This window comes from Aptenodytes patagonicus, chromosome 5 (genome assembly GCF_965638725.1).
Source record: "Aptenodytes patagonicus chromosome 5, bAptPat1.pri.cur, whole genome shotgun sequence".
Classification (NCBI taxonomy): Eukaryota; Metazoa; Chordata; class Aves; order Sphenisciformes; family Spheniscidae; genus Aptenodytes; species Aptenodytes patagonicus.
In genome coordinates, this window is record NC_134953.1 from 41628380 (window position 1) to 41649787 (window position 21408).

General features: G+C 40.4%; 1 protein-coding gene across 3 annotated transcripts in view; it reads right to left on the bottom strand.

Annotated features, from left to right (window-relative positions):
* Nucleotides 1-21408, bottom strand: part of PRKG1 (protein kinase cGMP-dependent 1) — a 541470-nt gene that overhangs the window by 141673 nt on the left and 378389 nt on the right. The window lies entirely within an intron of this gene.

The window sequence follows — 21408 nt, forward strand, 5'->3', positions numbered from 1 at the left end:
AATATAAGAGGAGAAAGAGGAGACAAAGTAGGTGTCAGTGGGTGAAAAGCATGACTGGAAATCCTAATGCTCTTGGAGAAAGACCACATGTAAAGATGCTCGAAGGATGAGAAAGGGCGAAAGGAAGGATGAGGGGATCAGAGAAGGAAGCTCAGCCCTGCCACCACACATTTATTTGGTATCATGAGAGGCCACCAGAAGAGATCAATTGCAGAAGTGCTGTCAGGGAAGAGAGCTTCATTTCCTTAAGTGCAAAGAAACAGGAAAAGAGAAGAAAAAGTAGATTAATGGGCAGGACGATCTTCTGAGAAGAAACGGGAGTTGCAGAAGGATGAGAAATGGTGGAAGGATAGGATGCTGAAAAAGCTATAAAGTTCAAAGAGATACAGATGGAGATGAAGAGGGTAAAGGGTCAAGACAAACCTCAAAGACAAAGAGGGAGAATTCAAGGAGAGGTAGTTCGAGGATTAAGAGAGCCCAGAGATGATACAGATGGGTGAGAGCAGCATACTGGGACAGGCTAAGGAGAAATGGGACAAGAGCTTTAGCAAAGAGGATTGCTCAGGAAGACAAGAGAGGAACCGATATGGAAAAAAATAGGATTTATTCCCATGAGAGATGATGGTGATAACGAGAGACAGCAAATTAGTCGGGTGAATGTTGATAGTCAGGTGAAAGTTGATAGTTGGGTGAAAGTTGATAGTGGTATTAGGCCATAGATCAAGCCATCAATGAATTGGGGTAGAAAAACGAACAGTTTGCTTGCTAGCTAAAATAATAACTGATTCACAGATAACCAACGTGAAATGTGGAGAATTAACTGAGCGGTAAGTAATCAGAAAAAGGATACCTAGGCAACAGAGTGGAATTAATTAATCAGTTACCCTGACTAAAAATTAGCAAACAGTAAAATCAAGTAAAATTAAGTAAAAAAAAAAAAAAAAAAAAAAGAAAAAAAGAAAAATCATATAGCAAGTTGCATGGAGTTGATGCTGACTCTGGGTGGGGGAAAAAAAATTAAATCAAACTGCCAGTTGGAAATTGGAAGTATTAACATGAGAAAAAAATTTGCATGCCCATGACCAGTCACATACATTTAGTTTTGAGTACAAGCTTTTGTAGGATTGAAATCTCTATCTGAACAACCCCCATCGCATGTCATTTCCAGCCTACTTTGAACATTAACATGTTGCTGTGACTCACATTGCTTTGTTTCGATAGACTGTTTGGGAAGAGAAAGGTGCTTTGTTTTTTAAATACAGAGACTGAAAGGTCTCCCTCAGCAATAGGACAGCATATCGACTTTGACAGCTTTGTTCTGAGGAAATAAAACCAGAAACAATATCACACTATGTCACTGCATCATAAAACATCTCTCCAATTGCAACCAACTTAAGTATGTGGGTTTTTAATTAAATTTCATTGAAATGCAAGAAAAGTAGCTCCTCTTCTCTCCTTCTTTCCTGAATAGCTCTGATTTATTTTACTCTTTATAATGGAAGAATGTGTGTGGAACACTAATTTCCCTCTGTAAATCCAAAGACCGGTTCCACAACTATTAAAATGGCAATCAATTCCTTGCAAAAATAAAATTGGAAGTAAACAATGTAAATCAACATATTTGTTTCGTGTATTTTTCTTAATTTGCTCCAAATTTTGTATGCTTATTCAGACAAGTTATTTGCATTGCCATGAGGATCCAAACTAGTTTTCTAATCTATCATGAGGAATAAAAAAGCGTATTAATTGAATATATTCAGCCACTCTTCAAGTAACCTGCAATGAAATGTATTTTCTTTTTGTGGTCTGAATCAAAGAGGAGACTCTACCTTTCCATATGTTAATGCACTTCTTTAAACTGTCACTAGAAACTGACTTTACTGGAAGAAAAATCGTGAAAAGCATTTGATTTAGACAGTCTCTACAGAGTTTTACTGAAACAGGTAATTTGCCCAATTCAAACACCGGAATTCACCAGTTGCTTCCAGTTTGGCACCTTCTTTAGGAGTTTGTGTAGGTGACAACCAGTTCTGATTTAACACGTGAGCCTTGCAGCACCAGATGAATTAAACACTATCACAGGTTATACTCCCTTTTATACCTCCGCGGATTTTGGCTGTTGCTAGAAAATATTCTCCTTTTCCCTCGATTTCTCTCATTTGTGCAGCATACTGCACAAAGGAAAAAAAAAAAGCAGCGTTATCAGCCTGCACGCATACAAATTCAGACTCCACGCCCAGTCTGCCTACAAGCACTCTGTATTACAAGGAATTTTGGAAGTGAATTACACTGGAGTAACCAAGATAAAATGTTTGCCTGAAATATATTTATTAAAGCAGCAAGTGAACTTTAAATCTGAGTGTGCAATGAAATGGGAAAACCCGAAAGCTCTATTCTTTTAAATAGCAATAACAACTTTTCTCAATGGAAATAGAAGTTTCCTTGAGCCATGCACCCTAACCTGGGTTGCAACAGTCTTCTTGACAACGGAACTTGCCAAATTCAGAAAATAACTATATTTTAATATAGAAATGCAAAATATCCTCCCCTAAGTACAGAATTCAGTATTTATTACTGTTAATATAGACTTATTACTGTTAAAATAGGCTCACACAACTCCAGCCATGTCAATTTGAACTTTGCTATGAAGTTGTTACAAAGAAAATTTTACTGGACCTTTCCACTGCCTACAACTTATTCCAGGCTTTTGCACAACTAGTGACAAAACATAAAGCTGTAAGAAAAAAACCAATAATCACATTATGAATTCAGAACATGGTAAAAGTTTAGATTACTAAAAGATACAAGCATGTCAAGAATTAACCCTGCAACAGTAACATTTTCAATCTCTCATGCAATGACCAGACATATAAATATTTGACCGACTACATCTATTTTGTGCTTTAAAACAGTTTTTTTTGAGTATATCTTAATATCAGTCCTGAAAAGAAAACCAGACTGACACTGGGAAATGTAATCTAGGTCAGATTTTTGGCACAAGACACAGCACTGCTAACGGACAGCTGACTATTTCCTTACTGGGCAAGGACAGCACATTGATCCAGAGATTACTTCACTAGGGTTTTTTTTTAACTCCGAAGCATAGAGAATTACATCTTTTGTGGCTTTCTCTGCGAGGAATTTGGAAAATTACCATTTGGATTTGCAAGCAGACAAACACGGGATCAAGTCTTATTGCAACAGAGATGGGATTGCCCATCGTCACAGTTAATAAACCCCACTCCTACACAGCCAAGGAAAACCCTCACCCTGGTTAAAGAACAGTATAAAACTACGTGCTGGTAACAGCCATGTTATTTACATTTCCCAGTCTCTTATGGTGGACAGAAATCAGAAGGGACAGGAAGAGGAGAGCACATCTGTTCCACTGATGCCCTGATTTAGAACATCAGCATTTTCCACTGCAGCGGTATCATAAGTTTTCCCAGCAATGGGCTATTTTTTGCACTTGTCTTCTCTCTGAATTACCAATATAGTCAGTTATTTTCATTTTATATTAATTTTGAGATACTTAGAGTCTTATTTTTCAGCACAAATGTAATGTTGAATGGAGGAAGGGCATCTGCAGGACACAGATCTCCGGCAAGAGATCCCTTCTTGCCTGTTTTCCATGACTTCCAGCTGAAGAACCAAAGACAGACTTGGTTGATCACAAAAAGCCTGCGGTCAAGCGGGAAGCCGAGTTTCAGCCCTTCCCAACATATAGCTGGCTTTCGGGGGGGATTTCCCCCCTCTTTGGGCATACCCAAACACGCAGCGAGCTGTGCTGAAGTCAGGTGACCTCCTGACACCCCAGCTGTGCACTGAGACCCAGCTGGGAGAAATTCAAGGATGAACACTGAAGCAGCCTCTCTGTGCTATGGCCCCTGAGCATACGACAGCGTGACAGCAGCTAGTATTTCATTTCTGATGCTAGGCATCTGCTACCAAAGCTGCCCGCTGCTGGTGGAGAATCAAATGACTCAAGAAGGTGATCAAAGTGCTCTTTAGTGCATCTAGCAGGAGGCTTTGGGTAGATGCTAACCTGACCCAGTGCGCTCTGACCCTTCACCTCCCATCTGGTGTGTAATACCAGGGACAACAAGTATTTACCCATTGCAAAGCTGGGTTTTCTTCTTGTCCACAATGCATCTCTGAGATCTGACTACAAGTAATCTTATGCAAAAAAAAATGTTTTCAGAAAAAATAGCCAACTTCTTCACTGTCCCTCATGTTTGCAAAAATCTCCTTTTTTTAAATGAGAAAAACATCAGTTTTCCTGCCATACTGGCAAGTTAGGTCTGAATATTTTTAGTATTTCCACTTGATATAAAGCAATGAAGGAGTGACCTGAGCTGACTTTCAATGGTGTGAAGAAAACCTGTAAATCCCACCTGGAGTTCTTGGTGGGCACATACTACAGGACGAGGCTTTGCCTTCACCTTTCCAAACCCCCCACCAGTGAGGGAGGCAAAGCAACCAAGAAGAGGGCACCACAGGATTAAACTGTGTCCGTCCCAATTCCTGATGCTGTATGGTCCTTAGGCTATGGGTTACGCTAGCAATTCAGGTTGCCTAAATAGCTATTAGGCTGCTTAAAATTGTACCAGAGAGTATATGAACCTGGACTCCACTCCAAGATTAGGTTAAATACACCTTGCCATATACTACAGTAATATTGCATTATGCACAGACCAAAATGATACACATCTCTATTTCTTTTATATTTTCTTTTAAATTCTTGGACAAATATACATTTTCTGATCCAAGTATGCATTTTAGAGGCTAATTTCTCTGCTATCATACTTCATTTCTATACATTTTGCTTATGAGATTTTTTTGATGAAACCCCACACTTTGATTTCTTTCCAGATACCCGTTATCAATGCCAATTGGCACGGCACTGGTGCTACCTTCATGTCCGCAATACAGGCAAGGATCTGCCAGGAGCCAGCAGGTTACAGAGCCCATCCCAGTCCAACCCTTCATTCAAGGTAAAGACGGATCTATTATGGGGATGCTCCAAAAAAGGTACTAAAGACAGATCTGTTACAGAAACACTCTAAGAAGAGGTTCACCTCCAAGCTTAGGTTATACAACTTTCGGTGGCCTCTTGTGACAATGTTTTGAGATGATGAGTTTCATCCCTGTTCTACTACTACAGGGTCTGAAGCCATTTACCCAAAAACTTGTGTATGACCCCCAAACACAGTCCCATGCTCTTATTTCCATAATCCCTGAAGACTTCAAATGAGAGGCAGAAGTTCCAAGCTGCGCTCAACTCCCTGGAAGCTCTGAAGATTAGGAACACATTTTTGAATTTCATATCTTTTTAGGGTCAGAAGGAACCATCCAAATCAGCTAATCCTCAGAAACACATAAAGCCAAAACCAAAACCCCCTTCATCTAACCTGACAACCCATACACAGTCAAACCAAAAAGCTTCTCCTCCAGAAAGACATCCCATTTCCACCAAAAGACAGCATGGGTGGAGGACTTAGCCATTACCGAGCAGTCTGTCCTAGTGTCTAATAAACTTATTGTATCAGCAGGTAGCCCTGCAATCACCCATTACCACTTCTGGCCTTGTGTGCCCTCACGAGCCCGATCTGGCAGACAGGATCTGACCCCTACGGTGGTAAGAAATTCTACTTTGGGAAACTTCACAGGAAATTCCCTATTAAGAAGGACAGAAAGCCATAAGGTATTAAAAATGTAAATAAGAAAACTTATCTCAAATGGTGTTTTGCTGCATTCTGCACAGTATGGAAATAAGGCCATTTCAATTTTACCACATCAGTAACTCCATTTCTAATGTCTTTCTCCCTTCCTCCAGTGGCTTAGTCTTGTGGTTATCTATTAAGATATCCAATGCCTACTATTTCATGGATTAAGGGTGAAATGGCTTTCTGCTATCATAAAGACACTTTTCAATTACTATTATTACAACTTAGAGATACTGCAAATACCACACCAATAGCAGGAAATAAGAAGTGAGTTCAAATATATCCCCGAGACCTTAATTGAATATTTAACAATATACAGGCACAAAAATGAAAGCTACTCAAGTGAGTGTGAGCAAGTTCATTTCCCAAGGCAAATAAACTCCCTGAAAAAAGAAACACCTGCCAGCCAGGGTGTATTTTGAGAAGCCACCAAGGTCTGGGGAAGGAAGGAGGATCTCCCCATTTTAATGCTTGATCTTTTGCCTAGCACAAAGCTGGGATTTAATGACTGGCTCCATTGCTAAAAGGTTTTCTTCAGCTGGTGCAGGAAGACTCAAAGCTTGATGTCCCGGCACAGAGCAGAGGGCCAGCATTCAAAGCTTGGTGGCCATTCCTTGGGTGGCCACAGGTGTCTCCACGACCCCATTTACTGTTCTCTTCATTTTTCCTAATTAATCCCTGGCATGACTTGTTCATGAGGCTACAGCCTGCAAGCAAGCCAGCCTTGTTCAAAATGCCAGTAGGTGTCACTGTGGGCAATGGTATAGAAGAAACCAGTGGACTAAAGTTTGAATCAAAGGGAAAACACCCATCAAGTTAATGAATATTTGTTTTTTAATATAATTGCTAATTATATTTTTCTGCTTTTACAGATAAAAGTGCATTGTCTGTGCCTCACAGATAAAAAGGAGCTTTATTAGAAACAATTCACTTTTTCTGCTTCAGACCATTCAGGGTTAGAGACTGGAAATCACAGAATATTTTCAAGTAAGCACAAGGTTGGATTTTGTTTCTTTGGTTCATTGCCATCAAAATTAGCCTATATATGTATGTATGTACGTACGCATGTATGTATTTATCTAACTAATGATATGTGGGTTAAAATTAGGGAGTTTTGGAAACTACTATTGAAATAAACTCACAGAAGGGGATGCTCAGCAGACCATCAGAGACATGCACACTCTCCCTCCAGGCTTCCCATGAAGCCAGCACAGCAAAAGCAAAGCCCCCAGCCCCCTTCTCCCCTGTGCCTGCACAAAGCCGTGGCACTGAGCAAGTACCTCATCAACGGGGATATCCATCCCGGAAATCATTAGGTGGCTGAGAGAGCTCAGGTTGTCAGAAAAGCTCCTTTCTAATTCTGATATCAGTCCCCAGAGATACTCCATCCAAGCCAGGCTGCAAGTCCTGAGCTTAGGTGTCTGATGCAGGAGGAACTGGGACTGTTAGAGATGTTCATACGCTTTTTTCATAGGTGTAGTTCATTAACATTATACAGCTTTGTTTTATCTTAAAATCAAAGCATTATTACTATATTTAAAAAGGGGAGCATTTGCTATACGAATCTATACTCTGCCCATCACGTTGGAGCAAGACAGTGCCATACCCTGCTGCTGATACTCACATCACTAGAAACAAACGGACTTTTAGAAGAGTATTTCTTACCTAATGTCTGATCTAGATTTTCTAGATCAATTTTAAACTTACCCAGATGGAAAGGGAAATATCCCAGCAGTGTTTTGGCCCAGAGGCATTGCCCATGTCCCAGGGGCAGCAGCAGCCTTGGCTCAGGGCACTGCTGGGGAGAAGGGCTTGAGTTGAGCCACACTGGCTGCAGTGGAAACCGCCAGATGCACAAATTTGAATTATATTTCAATTTGAATTGAATATATTGTATTTGCTCAACACGAGAAGTGAAGGGCAATCACCAACCCATTCCCCCGATCTGTTTGCAGGCAAAAGCAACAAATAAAATGCATAGAAAAACAGAAACCACGTGCGTTTTGCCCAAATGTATGCTGCAAAGCCTCTTAAAACTGGAAACAGTAAACTAATGGATATAGGAAAATTAAGCACATGGCTGGATCACGGAGGAGACATTTACTTGGATCTCCTGAGTTGCATCCTGTAACCTCCCTGATGTCCCACATCCATCTTGCGTGTTTCTAAACAAGAGTCTGCAAATCTGCCAGTGTAAATGATAAATTACGGATTTACTTAAATCCTTTTTTTTCATATCTATGAAACCCTGGAAAACATCTAAGATTACCAACCAAAAAAAAAAAACCCTTTTTTTTTGTTTTTCATTTGTTTATTCATTTTCTTTCTTTCTTTTATAGCTGTGACAGACTGTCTGAAGAATCCACTTACAGAGAGCATAAAAATATATTCCAGATAGGCCAGAGCTGGGTTTAATCCAACCTGTCAAAGAGCAAACACTTATGCCCAAAAACCTGCATAACCTGAGAGTGGCGATGACAAGTGCAGCAGCTTTATAAATTAGCATCTTATCACCGACTTATCACAGAAAGCTTTAACATCCACTCAACCCACTGTTACTGAAAACAATAATAAAAATAAAATACTGGAGCTCGAAGCAGCATTGCAGGTATTTTCTTCTCTTCTGCTGGAAACTGTTCCACGACGCTGCTGTTGTCATGTGCCCTGATCAACCACATCATTGCTGGAGTGGCTTTTTCTACCATTGATCTGGCTGAGAGGTGTTTATTAATGAGAGGGATGCCTAATGCAGGAGGACAGTGTAATAAGCTGGAAAGGACAATGCTACTCAAGAGGCAGCTGAAAAACAGACAACTATAAAACTCTTTTGGAGGATACATAAAAAAAAATTATCGCAATACAAACACCACACCTGAAAATTCAGGCTCCAGCATTGTTTTTTGCATCTTCATTGCTGGGTGCTGTTGAATAGACAGGATAGCTAATATTTGATGCTAATGAGCAGGCTATGGCTTCTCCAGGTGGCTCCGCAACAGCATGGCAAGCTACCATGCTGCATTAGCAGCTGAGAAAATATCTCTTTACAACCCCAAACTCCTACCCTTCTGAGTGTCCTTCAGGATTCTCGTGGAGATTTACATTAATACGTATATCCACATGCTTTGGACGGCCACAGGAGACTTAATTCTCGAGCTGGGGTGCTTTGACCTAACTTCAGTGGATTTTACAATTTGCACTGGAAAAAAAACAACCCAGATCCTGTGTTTGTGGTTTAGGAAATAAGCCCAGAGAAAAGAGCAGCAGTGCTTCTGACAGTAAATTAAATAACAATAAACTCCTGCCGTCTCTGGAGGAATCCAGCTCCCTGTGGAAAGCCTCCGAAAAAAGATCCCTCTGAAGCTGCTGAGATTTTCAGTGTAAATGCAAGCTGGTTCTTGAGATTTTAAAATTCATTTCATAAAAATCAGTTAAAGAGAGAACTTAATTCCCTGACCGCAAAGCATATTTGGCAGAAGCCCTCTGCGACCAGCAGGTTTGCATTGCTCAGTGGCTGCTCCCACTGCAAACATCCAACAGGTCCCATCGTGAGAAGACCTGAATCTGTTAATCATGCCAAGTGGGTGCAAGTCAGGGAAATTACTTCATGTGTGTTCATTACAGGTATTTCATTGGAGAAAAGAGGGTTTTGATGGTAAATGATGGAGGGGAGGGGGAAGAAAAGGCAATAGAGATTTTGTGGAGAAAGGGCAAGAGAAACACCTGGCTGGCCTATACTGTCAGTGGAGGAACTTGGAAACAAGACCAGTCTCAGCAAAACTGCAAGGGCAGCAGCTAAGGTTTTAAAAGCCAGGGGAGGACTTAGCCAAGACCTTGGTAGGGAATGGGGTACATCGGGGACAAGAGTATTTCTTGCTAAACTGGAGGCATGGCACAGCAAACTCCGCAATGCCGATGCCCACGAGACCTCATAGATCCTTTGCAGCCCAGGGATGGGAAATGAACAGAAAGGGAGCCCGAGAAAGATGAACATGCCTTAAAGAATTTCAAAACTAACCTTTAACACATTTTGCCAAGGCTTGTCAAGATGGAAATATTACGCTGTTTCTAAAGAAAACATTCCTGTGATAAGCAGAACACAAGTGTAATGTATTTTAGAGATACACATGAAAAAAAGATAATTACATCTAGCACTAAAGGATCACCCTAGTTGTACACAAAAATATTCACATCCGAGGTCTAAGGTATTTCTTTGCAAACAATGGTTTTAATCAACGGTTCATCAGTGCCATTTAATCATCTCTGCCCTTTAAACTGAGCAGAGGCTGCAATTACACGGTCCACATCAACCTGCCTAAGCCAAAGGGAAAGGTCCTGTCCCACCGCCTCTCCCCACTTCTGCTCAGTAGCATCAGCCCAAGCTTTCATTTGCCTCTGCCACGAGCCGGAGCAGAGAAGTAACCCCTTGCTTGATTAGGGGGTTTGTCGAAGGATGAATCAACCCCTAGTTCCCACTGATGCCAATGGTTCAAACCAGAGCTTACCTACCACCAGCAAGGAGCCCAAGTAAACTAGAAAAGGAAAACTGGCATTCAGAGGAGCTTCTCAGCACAAATCCTGCTATTTTTAATCAAAGTCTTTTTTTTTTTTTTGACTGTTAAATCCAGCCAAGTGTCAACACAGGTCTGCAGGGACGCAACCTCAGCAGCCCTTGCACAGGTGAGGGTTTTGGGGTTTGGTTTTTTTTTTTGCTAAGACACATAATGTACAATTCATTCAAAGTCCCGGCCATATGGATGCTGAACCTTTTCCCTATGTTCATTATAATATCTACATTTGGAAAGAACAGAGATACTTCCATCTCCTCATTCATTCCTAATAATCCCATCTTTACAGTAAAGCCTATATCCATATTTTTAGAAAGTTTTCCCTATTTACAAACCCTCCTATGCTGTTTTTCTAAAGAAGTCTATATGCTCTGTTGGTATAGATAGCTCCAGCGTTTCGTACATTACACACTCTTCTAAAAACACAATAAAATTGAGAAAAAAGAGCCTATTGGTCAAGGACTTGATTACACCTTGACTTTTCAGCACCTTTATTTTAACCACCAGCTCGCTATTTTCATCAGCCACAGTCATATGAACCAGATAAATATTTAGCCACGTTTAACTTGGGTATTCTCATGAGTTTCCATTTTATGAAACATGCTGCTCCCCCAACTCTGTTTTTCCATCCCCATTATTCACACAAGACATTATTTGGTTGATCTTTGCAGAGACAGTGTTGCCTGGCCCAAAGGCAGCTTTCTGCCCTACTCCCACCAAACAAAAGCAGCACAGTGGGATGCACCTTGGGTGCCAGATCTCAAACAAGTAGAGAAAAAAATAAGTGCCCCATATCAGCATCATCTCATTTAGTTTTTCTGGATTTCATTTCTGCTAGGACGGAGTGGCCATGGAAACCATCAAAATAATTCACATGCATTTTTTAGTAGGATGGGAGAGTTAAAGGGCTTATTCAGCTTGGTTGCAAATCTTTATTTTAAACAGACAACTTGTCCTGTTGTCCCTCAACTTTCTTTCAAATGAAATAACAGCCTCAAATCCAAATAAAAGTTTATGCTCTAGTTAGACTGAATGATTCAGCTGATGAAATTTTGAGTTTGCTTGCAAGTTACTTCATCAGGCAATAATTTTTTAATAATTTCTTCATTACTTGTATGAGGAGCTTGCTAGATCCTTGTCGTTCTTGCTCTGAGCCCATAAACTCTGCTTGAGCATTGAGGGTCTCAATTTAGCAATCAAGGGATGCTTCAAGTGTCCTCTTCAACCCACAAAGCTCTTCTCCACCTGCATCACCCTCTAACAATAAGTTTTGCAGATCTATTAACTGCTGTGTGAAAAAACACCTCCTTCATTTCTACCATTGCAGAAGAACAGAGCTATCAGGATGGTCATGATAATATGCACATGGTTGATGAGGTTCCTGACAGGTATCTGCAGGGATCAGGGAATATTTAACTCCTTTCCTCTGCTGTGGTAACTAAGCATGAGCTTATTTGTAATTGCCTTTAAATGGTCAGTGCCCACAATAAAGAAAACCAAAAGGAAAAAAACTTATGTCAAAACAACACCTTTTATCCCAATGCAAGTGCTAGAGCAGCTTCTAAAGCAAGCATCACTATACCCGCACATCATCATGTACAGAGAAATTACCACGTTTCTCTTTTTCTCCCTCATATCTTTTAAAATTAGATTTAGGTAATTCATCTGCATTTTGTACTCTGATAAAAAACAAAAGAGGCAGAGATATCTTCCAATTAGATAGGCACTCCTTGTTTCCCACACTGGAAGAAATTGCTTTTAATTCTTTGAACAGCTATGATTAGTAGTGGAAAATACAGCATACGTGCACTATACATACACATATATTCCACAGGTTTAAAGGCCAGAAAAAGTTTATCAATGACATAAGAAGAGGATACTATTCTACTCCATTGCTTTAGACATTGCAACTGAGTACTTTATTGTACTCTTGCACACCATTTTTTCCAACTGCATTTTATTTTCTAATGCTTTTTTTTTTTTCAGTAGATCCAAATAACTTTTTTCCTGGAGCACCTGCAAAAACAAAGCTGTATTTTCAGGAATGTCATTTGCAAAATTAATGTAAGTACAAATCAAGTTGAAATTTTTTCCATAGATGATTGAATCAATTGTGATCAAATCTATTTTTGTTGCCTCCACAGGCAGCACTTCTCTAACTATATCCCATAGTTCTTTTGGTAAATATACCTCAGAGTGCTAGCTTTAATCAGAAAAGATAAAAAAATAAAATAAAAATAAATCTTTCCTAAGCTAAACAGTTTAGTCTTCCCTGAATTCCCCCTCAAATCTAGTTTGTGCCTTGAAATCAGATCAATATTTATTTGCTGCCGATCACCTTTGGTGCAGGCAGAACCTACCATCAAGCTCTACATAATGACAGTTGTCACATGCGGGATGGACCAGCAAAGGATTATATTAGACTTGGTTTCCTTTACCTGAGAGTGATCCTCAGTGTTATTTAGGCAGAAAAAAAAATACTAATTATACTGAAAGCTAATTAATTTTGCATATTTTTCCTGTTCTATTCACTGTTGCCACGCAATTCTGCATAAAAGGACGATTATATTCAGACTCCGTTAATTAAACGGAGGCATCCTAAGAATTTCTGTTCCATACTAATTCCACAATGTGGAGCAAGAAGGATGGTTGGCATCTTTGCATGAAGGCTGGCAAAACATGACAGGTCTGTGCAAGTCAGCTTGTGAAGCTGAATTGTGCAATGAAACTTTCTCCAAGTTCACCGCTCTTCATCAGGACCTGCACCACTAGCAACAGAGATGAATTTTGTTTTTCTTTTACCATTTGTGACTTATTCGATTTATTCTTTAATTGGGAAAAAAAAGAAAAAAAAAAGAGCAGCAAGCAACCCTCATCACATAAATTTACAGTGGCATTAATGAAATGGCTGCAGACAGGCGCTGTGATCCGTGCTTTCAGCACTTTGAGATCACACTCCCAAGATGCGTTCTGCACGCAGCCAGTGAGCTGCAAGAACACAGATTTCAGGCTTGGCATCATCCACCTCTGGTATTTAACACATTTCTCTTCGCTTGTACTGCTCAAATAGTTTGGCAGCACCATTTGTCTATGACCATATACGCATTGGGATCAATGAGGTAGCCAAATCACAGCTGCCTGGGTTTGAGGAAGCACATTATTGGCACTTGGACCTCTGTAATGCATTACATTAAATTAAAATTTGGAGTATCAAAGCTTCTAGTGAAATGATTTCCAAAATGCACACTGGGAGACATGGGGAATGGCAGTCCCAGGGCCCTAACGCACTCCCAAGCCAAACTGTACAGTCACAGCAAGGAAAACCTAGGACTAGTTAATGAAGTGGTTTGCATACTTGATTTAGGACAATTAGTCATATTTATATTATATTTAAATATCTATTATATATTGTATATATAATAAATATTACATATTTGCAATGTATCATAAAATGTTATAGACATTTATATACATATAGCAATAATATATATATGGCAAAGCTATCTAGAGTTCTGGACACACAATATACAAGAAGAATCCATTTGACATAGTTTAGATTTGACATTATCTACTCAAAAAGAATCTCCAGTATTTTGGTAAGCAAATTGAAATTGCATTTGCTGCTATCTGTCACTCAAACTGCTCAGATTCATACATATAATATATGGATTAGTACGCTAAATCCCAAACAGCGAAGGAACATCAAGTACACAGGATTTAGAAAATGCTAGAGTTGAAAAATGCCAACGAAACCTTAATTCAACCCCCTCCTGTGTATTTATAACTACAAAACTTTTAAATCACGTATTATTTTCTCCAGCTTCCCCAGGCACTCTGATCTCCTGCCCCTTTCCCCTACCTTGAAAGCCCTACATAACTCAATGGAGCTGGGACAGATATTCAGGTGGATAACAAGTCCATCCCTGACATAGGGGCAAAGCAATCTCCTTCTTTGAAACAGGATTATTAGTTTGAATTGGGAAAAAAAAAAAAATTAGAGAAATCACCTGTAGGCCAGCAGCCGCAATGAACAATTTTAGATCAAATAGATAAGTCATCAAAATCATAAGCAACTGGAAATGGTTTCAAAAAAGACAAGGTCAAGCAACCTTAATTACACTTACTGTTACCTGAGCTACTGATTTTAGATCTAAATCTTCCAAGGATATAAGTTTTACATTTGAATGACACAGAGGATACGCCTGAAAGAGAAAAAAGGCTACCAGAAAGTGAACCAACTTCAAGATGGAAAAGAAATCCCTCTTTTTTGCCCCGAAGAAAAAAGAAAAGAAGGAAAAAAGAAAGAGAGAAGGAGAGAGTTTCCGAGTGCTGCCCATGCCCACTACTAGCTCATCCCCCTCCTTGGCCATGCCGGAAACACAGACCCTGGACTGACATTCCTCTTCCTCCAGATATTTCAAACATCTCAAGCTCAGCTGTCCTTCTGCCTGCCCACTGGTTTCCCTTTTCTCAGCATCTACTCCGCCTCCTGCCAGAAGTACTAATTTATTCCTGCTGAGCTTCTGGAAAGCTCTTCCAAACGCATGGTCAAAGCTGAACGCCACTGATAGAAGGTCCCCCCACTGCCACCCCCATGCGACTCCAGTGGTTCCTACTGTTGTGGTTTAACCCCAGCCAGCAACAGAGCACCACACAGCCGCTCACTCACTCCCCTCCGGTGGAATGGGGGAGAGAATCGGAAGAGTAAAAGTGAGAAAACTTGTGGGTTGAGATTGTCATGGTTTAACCTCAGTCAGCAACTGAGCACCACACAGCTGCTCGCTCACTTCCAACAACCCCAGGTGGAAAGGGGGAGAGAATTGGGAGAGTAGAAGTGAGAAAACTTGTGGGTTGAGATAAAAACAGTTTAATAATTTAAGTATTATAATAATAATAATATACAAAGCAAGTGATGCACAATGCAATTGCTCACCACCCGCCGACCGATGCCCAGCCAGTCCCCCAGCAGCGGCCCCCCCCGGCCAGCTTTCCCCCAGTGTATATACTGAGCATGACGTCACATGGTATGGAATATCCCTTTAGCTAGTTTGGGTCAGCTGTCCTGGCTGTGCTCCCTCCCAGCTTTTTGTGCATCTCCAGCCTTCTCAGTCCGTAGAGCATGGGAAGCTGAAGAGTCCTTGACTAGTGTAAGCACTACTGAGCAACAACTAAAACATAATGTGTGTTATCAACATTATTCTCACACTAAATCCAAAACACAGCACTGTACCAGCTACTAGGAAGGAAATTAACTCTATCCCTGCTGAAACCAGGACAGAGATAAAGACAGTTTAATAAGTAAAGCAAAAGCCATGCACGCAAGCAAAGCAAAACAAGGCATTCATTCACTCCTTCCCATCGGCAGGCAGGTGTTCAGCCATCTCCAGGAAAGCAGGGCTCCATCACGCGTAACGGTTACTTGGGAAGACAAATGCCATCACTCCGAACGTCCCCCACTTCCTTCTTCTTCCCCCAGGTTTATATGCTGAGTATGACGTGATATGGTATGGAATATCCCTTTGGTCAGTTGGGGTCAGCTGTCCCGGCTGTGTCCTCTCCCAACTTCTTGTGCACCCCCAGCCTACTCGCTGGTGGGGCATTGTGAGAAGCAGAAAAGGCCTTGACTCTGTGTAAGCACTGCTCAGCAATAACGAAAACATCCCTGCAGTATTGACACAGTTTCCAGCAGAAATCCAAAACATAGCCCCATACTAGCTACTATGAAGAAAATTAACTCCATCCCAGCCAAAACCAGCACACCTGCTTGTTCTCATATACACAGCCAAAAGGCAATGAACTTCGACTGTGAGCACAGTGGGGGAAAATGCCACCCTTGCTCCATCAGCCACGTGCCACTCGTCTGATTTTTCCCCCCTCCTAACTGCAAAGACAAAGCAAAGGTGCTTAATAGTGGGCAAACACATGTCCTATAGGCACCTTGCCATGCTATAGGCAGACAAAGCACCTATACCTTTACCGTGAGGAGTCACATCTTGAGAAATTATACTAGAGGTTGGGCATTTGGGGGTTTTTGTTTGGTTTTTCTCCTCTATGACCATAAATTCCCCTTTTTTATTCTCTCACCTGCGGTGTAGTTCCTGGCAATTTGATCCACTTCTTACAGACTCACCATCCTCCTCCCTTAAGGATTTAATTTCATTTAACGAATGGAGTTAATCCATAAAGATTAAAAATACTGGCAACGTTAGTACCTGCCAGATAACCACTGGGTGAGACACCAGACGCACGTTGTCCATGTGATATTAACAGTGCTGTGACCCACAGGGCTTTTGACAATACCTGAGAGTCCTTATATTCCCGTGAGGGGGAAAAAAAAAAAAAAAGGAAAAAAAAAAAGGTGAAAACTCTCAGAGACCTGAAGCTGGGGAAGATGCTCTTCCCCTTCCTCCCAGATTTCCCATCAGGGCAGGTACATCCCTGTGCTACCTTCCAGTTTTGGGGCTGGAAGAGTGGACAGGACCCTAAATGTTGGCAGTGGCAGTCATATGTGGACAGCACCTCAGTTGCTGTTAAGTTATTCTGCGGGTGTTTCGATGCATTTTAGTTTCCTAAATAAAAATAAATTAATACTTTATTCCTTTCTGTTATAAAATGCCCACTTTATAAAGAAGTGTCATAATGCTAAGGCTATATATTCTTAGAAAAGAACTGTTTACTACCAAAAATTATTTTATTTTTGTAATATATAACTGATAAATATTAAGGGTGTCTGATGGAAAAAAAAAGACTTTTTTTTTTTAACTCTAAGAAAAATCAGAAAGTCGGTAATCAGAAAAGACAACCATAAATTGTTTCAAAGCCTTCAAAAGTGCAGAAAGGTCAAGCTTTTGCATTTTCACAAAGTTTTTCAGGTTTATAAAAAAATGACTTTTAAGCTTGGCTATTAATCATCTACAGCAAGTCTTTCAATTTGCAAACAAATTCCCCTCTTTCACCCAAGGAAACTAAAATTATTCAAACACTTCATGAATAAAAATAATGTGCAAGAAGGCTCTTTTACTGTTTTCCAAAGGAGATGTGTTCATCCAGAGCAAAGATATTTATACAATAAATACCAATACAGGTATTTAATCTGAGATACACAGCACTCGGATGGGTGTAAGGCATACAGCTATGTTTAAGCAGCATCCTGTGTTCAGTTTTGGGCCCCTAACTACAAGCAAGACATTGAGGTGCTGGAGCATGTGCAAAGAAGGGCAACGAGGCTGGTGAAGGGTCTAGAGAACAGGTCTTATGAGGAGCAGCTGAGGGAACCGTGGTTGTTTAGCCTGGAGAAAAGGAGGCTGAGGGGAGACCTTATCACTCTCTCCAACTACCTGAAAGGAGGTTGTAGTGAGGTGGGTGTTGGTCTCTTCTCCCAAGTAACAAGTGATAGAACGAGAGGAAATGGCCTCAAGTTGCTCCAGGGGAGGTTTAGATTGGATATTAGGAAAAATTTCTTCGCTGAAAGGGTTGTCGAGCCTTGGAACAGGCTGCCCAGGGAAGTGGTGGAGTCACCATCCCTGGAGGTATTGAAAAGATGTGTAGACTTGGTGCTTAGGGACATGGTTTAGTGGTGGACTTGGCAGTGCTAGGTTAACAGTTGGACTTGATGATCTTAAAGGTCTTTTCCAACCTAAACAATTCTATAATCTTTTCCAACTACATTAATCCTCCAATATTTAAACATAAACACGTTGATTTTCTTTACCAAAATACGGTACAGTGAAACTATTTTGCCACTGGTTCAACACTGTTAAGCAATGGAGCTGTGAGCATGCACACCAGAGGCCAGAGGTATTGGACAACAGGTTTTTTAGGAAGGAGCAGCTCAGGGCATAACGCCTGAAGAGTCAGAGGGAAGTCAAGAAGGGCTTTTTCAACTGAAGAAAAATATGAAAAAGCAGGCACTAAGGAAGAAAAATTAGGAAAACATTGGGGACAGTATTAAAAATGTCATTATTAAACTTCTAGGCTCTAGTGCTATGTGCTGCCTCTTGCATCCCAGACACACAGCAAACGTGGGATGATATGCACCCTACAAAAAAAAAATAAAGATTAAAAATTGTTCTCTGTACAGAGTAACTGATGAATTTGGGTCCTTCGTGCCTTGCACACCGTAAGCACCATTAACCCTTGTTTCCCCACCTCTCCCAAACAGCTGCTCCCTGCCAATAGCTTAGTTTTTGTGAAGCAGAGGCTGAGCTGACCACAAACCCCTGCATTTATTTTGACTCAACATCCACTACTTTAAATCTTTCTTCCCATCCTACCCCATAATTTGGATGAATGTCTCAGGAACTTTGCATCAAATGAGTTTTGGGCAAGCAATTGCAAATGATTTTGAGAGGACTGTCCTACTGGCAGACATAAGCCTCATCTCCTTAAGACACCAAGCTACCAAAACCCAAGTAAAACAAGAATGAAGTCTCGAGCTGCAGAAACATACTACTTGTTGTCTCACACTTTATGTTTGGTAAGCACAAGGATAAACAACGCAGAGATGGCATTACAACCAAACTAAATCAACCTCTGTGCTGGAAGGGATGCTTGGCTTCCCACCGCGGTGAAAATCACTGCAGTCGTTACCTAATGGTTTGAGATATGTTAATAAAGTCAGCTATACATTACATTGATGCTTGTTAATATGTAATGTTGAGAAATATTAATATAATTTTAAAAATGTAATGGAAGAAGACAGAAGGGTCAGGTTTAGGTGCTGGGAAAAGCTGTGCCAGGGTCCAGCAGTGATTCCCAACTCCAGGGACTGAGGCTAGAGGTGCAACTTAAAGCTGCTTTGAGATTGGTGTCAACTGCAATGATCTACAGCTGGAAAAAGCTTCATCTCCAGAACAAGCGCCTGGAAGCAGGGTAAATTATGGCCCTAGAAAGCTAATTCCTGGGAGAAGATTTCTTAGCAGAAACACAGCATATCGGTAGCTTGGGTTTGAATGAGCTAAAACTGAACTCAATAGACTTGTTTCTACTCCCACGTATATGAATTATGAGCAATTTCATTGATGGGAGTGATCTTGCACAAGTCAGAAGCCACTGCAAGTCAAAAGGAAATTCCGCCGGGTTTTGTTAATTCTTGAGTTATCCAAGGAACTTGTTGGACTATTTCTACCAATTCTAGAAATGAAATTATGTTATCAAACACTGACCTTTTTTCTTCCCCACTGTCTTTATAATGCCATTTCCAAGTTTGATTTGGGTAACGGGCAATTAAACCAGCTTTTTTTTCTTACTTCTGGATTTTAAATAATTTCTAAAAACTGTTAGCTAAAGAATGTAGGACAGAAGTGTTGCATTATTCACAGCACTGTATCAAAAGAAAAACTGCATGAAATCTTGACATTAAGAAAGCGATTTTTTCCCCTACCTCAAACTGTGCCAATCAGTCACTTTTATCCAATCCTTGTTACAGCAACAGAGAGGATAATAAACTTACTGACACTTAGTTTCAATACATTGGATACTGCTAAATACAAAACGCATAATATCATAGTAGAGTGATTTTTTTTAGTTTATGTAAAACATGGTATGTTAAATCAAAGACAAATCCAGAGGGAATAACAAGGGTGATTCAAAGTAGGAAACAGGGAGCCATATCCCAGTACAGAGTGGGACAACCAACCTCTCTTGCCATAGCATCCACCCTAAGGGTACAGAGTTATCCCTACAAATGCTGCTTTCGTCCCTCATTTCTTCATTGATGTTTGTTATGATTTTTTTCCCCTGCCATGAAACTTTAAGTGTCCCTGAAAAAGTTTTATTGACTTTATTCTTTTCCTTAACTCTTGATAAGGAGTTTAATGCTGGCTATGTGATCCAAGTGATCCAAGCAAATTAAACTATCTGTTTCTGATTAGGCATGCAGTTTTGAGATATGCTATGAATTAAATTTGCCTATCGAGTTAATATGCCTTTTCTCTCTAAATCTGAACACTTCTCCAACAGTAAAGGAAATAAAGCTTATCTATGAATATGCAATTATTCTGTATGACAAACAGCTGATTTGTTCGGATTACAAAATTTATCTGTATACTAAATAAAAAGGCAAAGAATTAACAATGTCCTATCAATGCTCTGGGGGGCGGGGGGGGAATCAACTTAAATGTCAGCAGTGCTGTTTCTTAAAATCAATGGCAGAGGTGGTACACATGAACATTTTTCTATAAACAGAGTTATTAGGGTTGCTCATGATGGCAAGGCATGTATGAGGAAAAACCAACAAGGAATGACATAAAATACTGTTGTACACAGATTTCCTGCAGTTAAATCATACATGGCTACATTTTGAAAGGTTTTATTAACAATTTCTGTAATATTTTATCACATGCAATTCTGCAGGCCCAGAACAGAGTGCTATGTGAATAAACTATGTAGACAAACTGCCTGCAATGCAACTCAAATATTTTTACATCCATTTCACATGTTCACTTATAGGGCAAGGTTGGGGTTTTTGGCTTGTTTTGGGGGGTTGGGGTTGTTTTTTGGGGTAGGGTGTGGGGTTTGGTTTTTTTTGTTGGTTGGGGGGGTTGTGTTTGTTGTTGTTGGGGTTTTTTTGTTGTTGTTGTTGTTCATGTGTGGGTTTTGTTTTTTTAAAATAAAGACTCATTAAAAGCCTGATGCTAATGAGATACTAGTTATAGCCAGGTAGGCAAAGCACAACTCCATCTGGACCATCAAATATCTTGACATTATTACATCGCCCCTCTCTGCTGCAACTCTTACGGGAGCAGCTTTCCATGACACCTCCTTTAAGTCATGATACTGCCCTCCAACATAAGCGTCCCATCAAATTTGAAAGGAGGCAGTATTTTCACACACCCCCTTCACCACCACTGAACCAGGGGCAGGAGAAGGTGGTTTCCCTTCACACTGCAGGAAATGATTGTTTTGCTCCCCAATTGGATAGAAATCCAATTTAAAATATGTAAGCTCTGTTCAAAACTGGATTCATTTTTCACACAGCTCCTCTCACTGTCTCGATGTGCTGGAACAGTCAGCTGTAACTGGGAGCAAAACTGTGAAGCTGTTCTTTCAGAAAAAAGAGCTTGGATATTGACACCAGAAGGCTTGCAAACTCTGAACTCGTTAGCTCTCAAAATTAG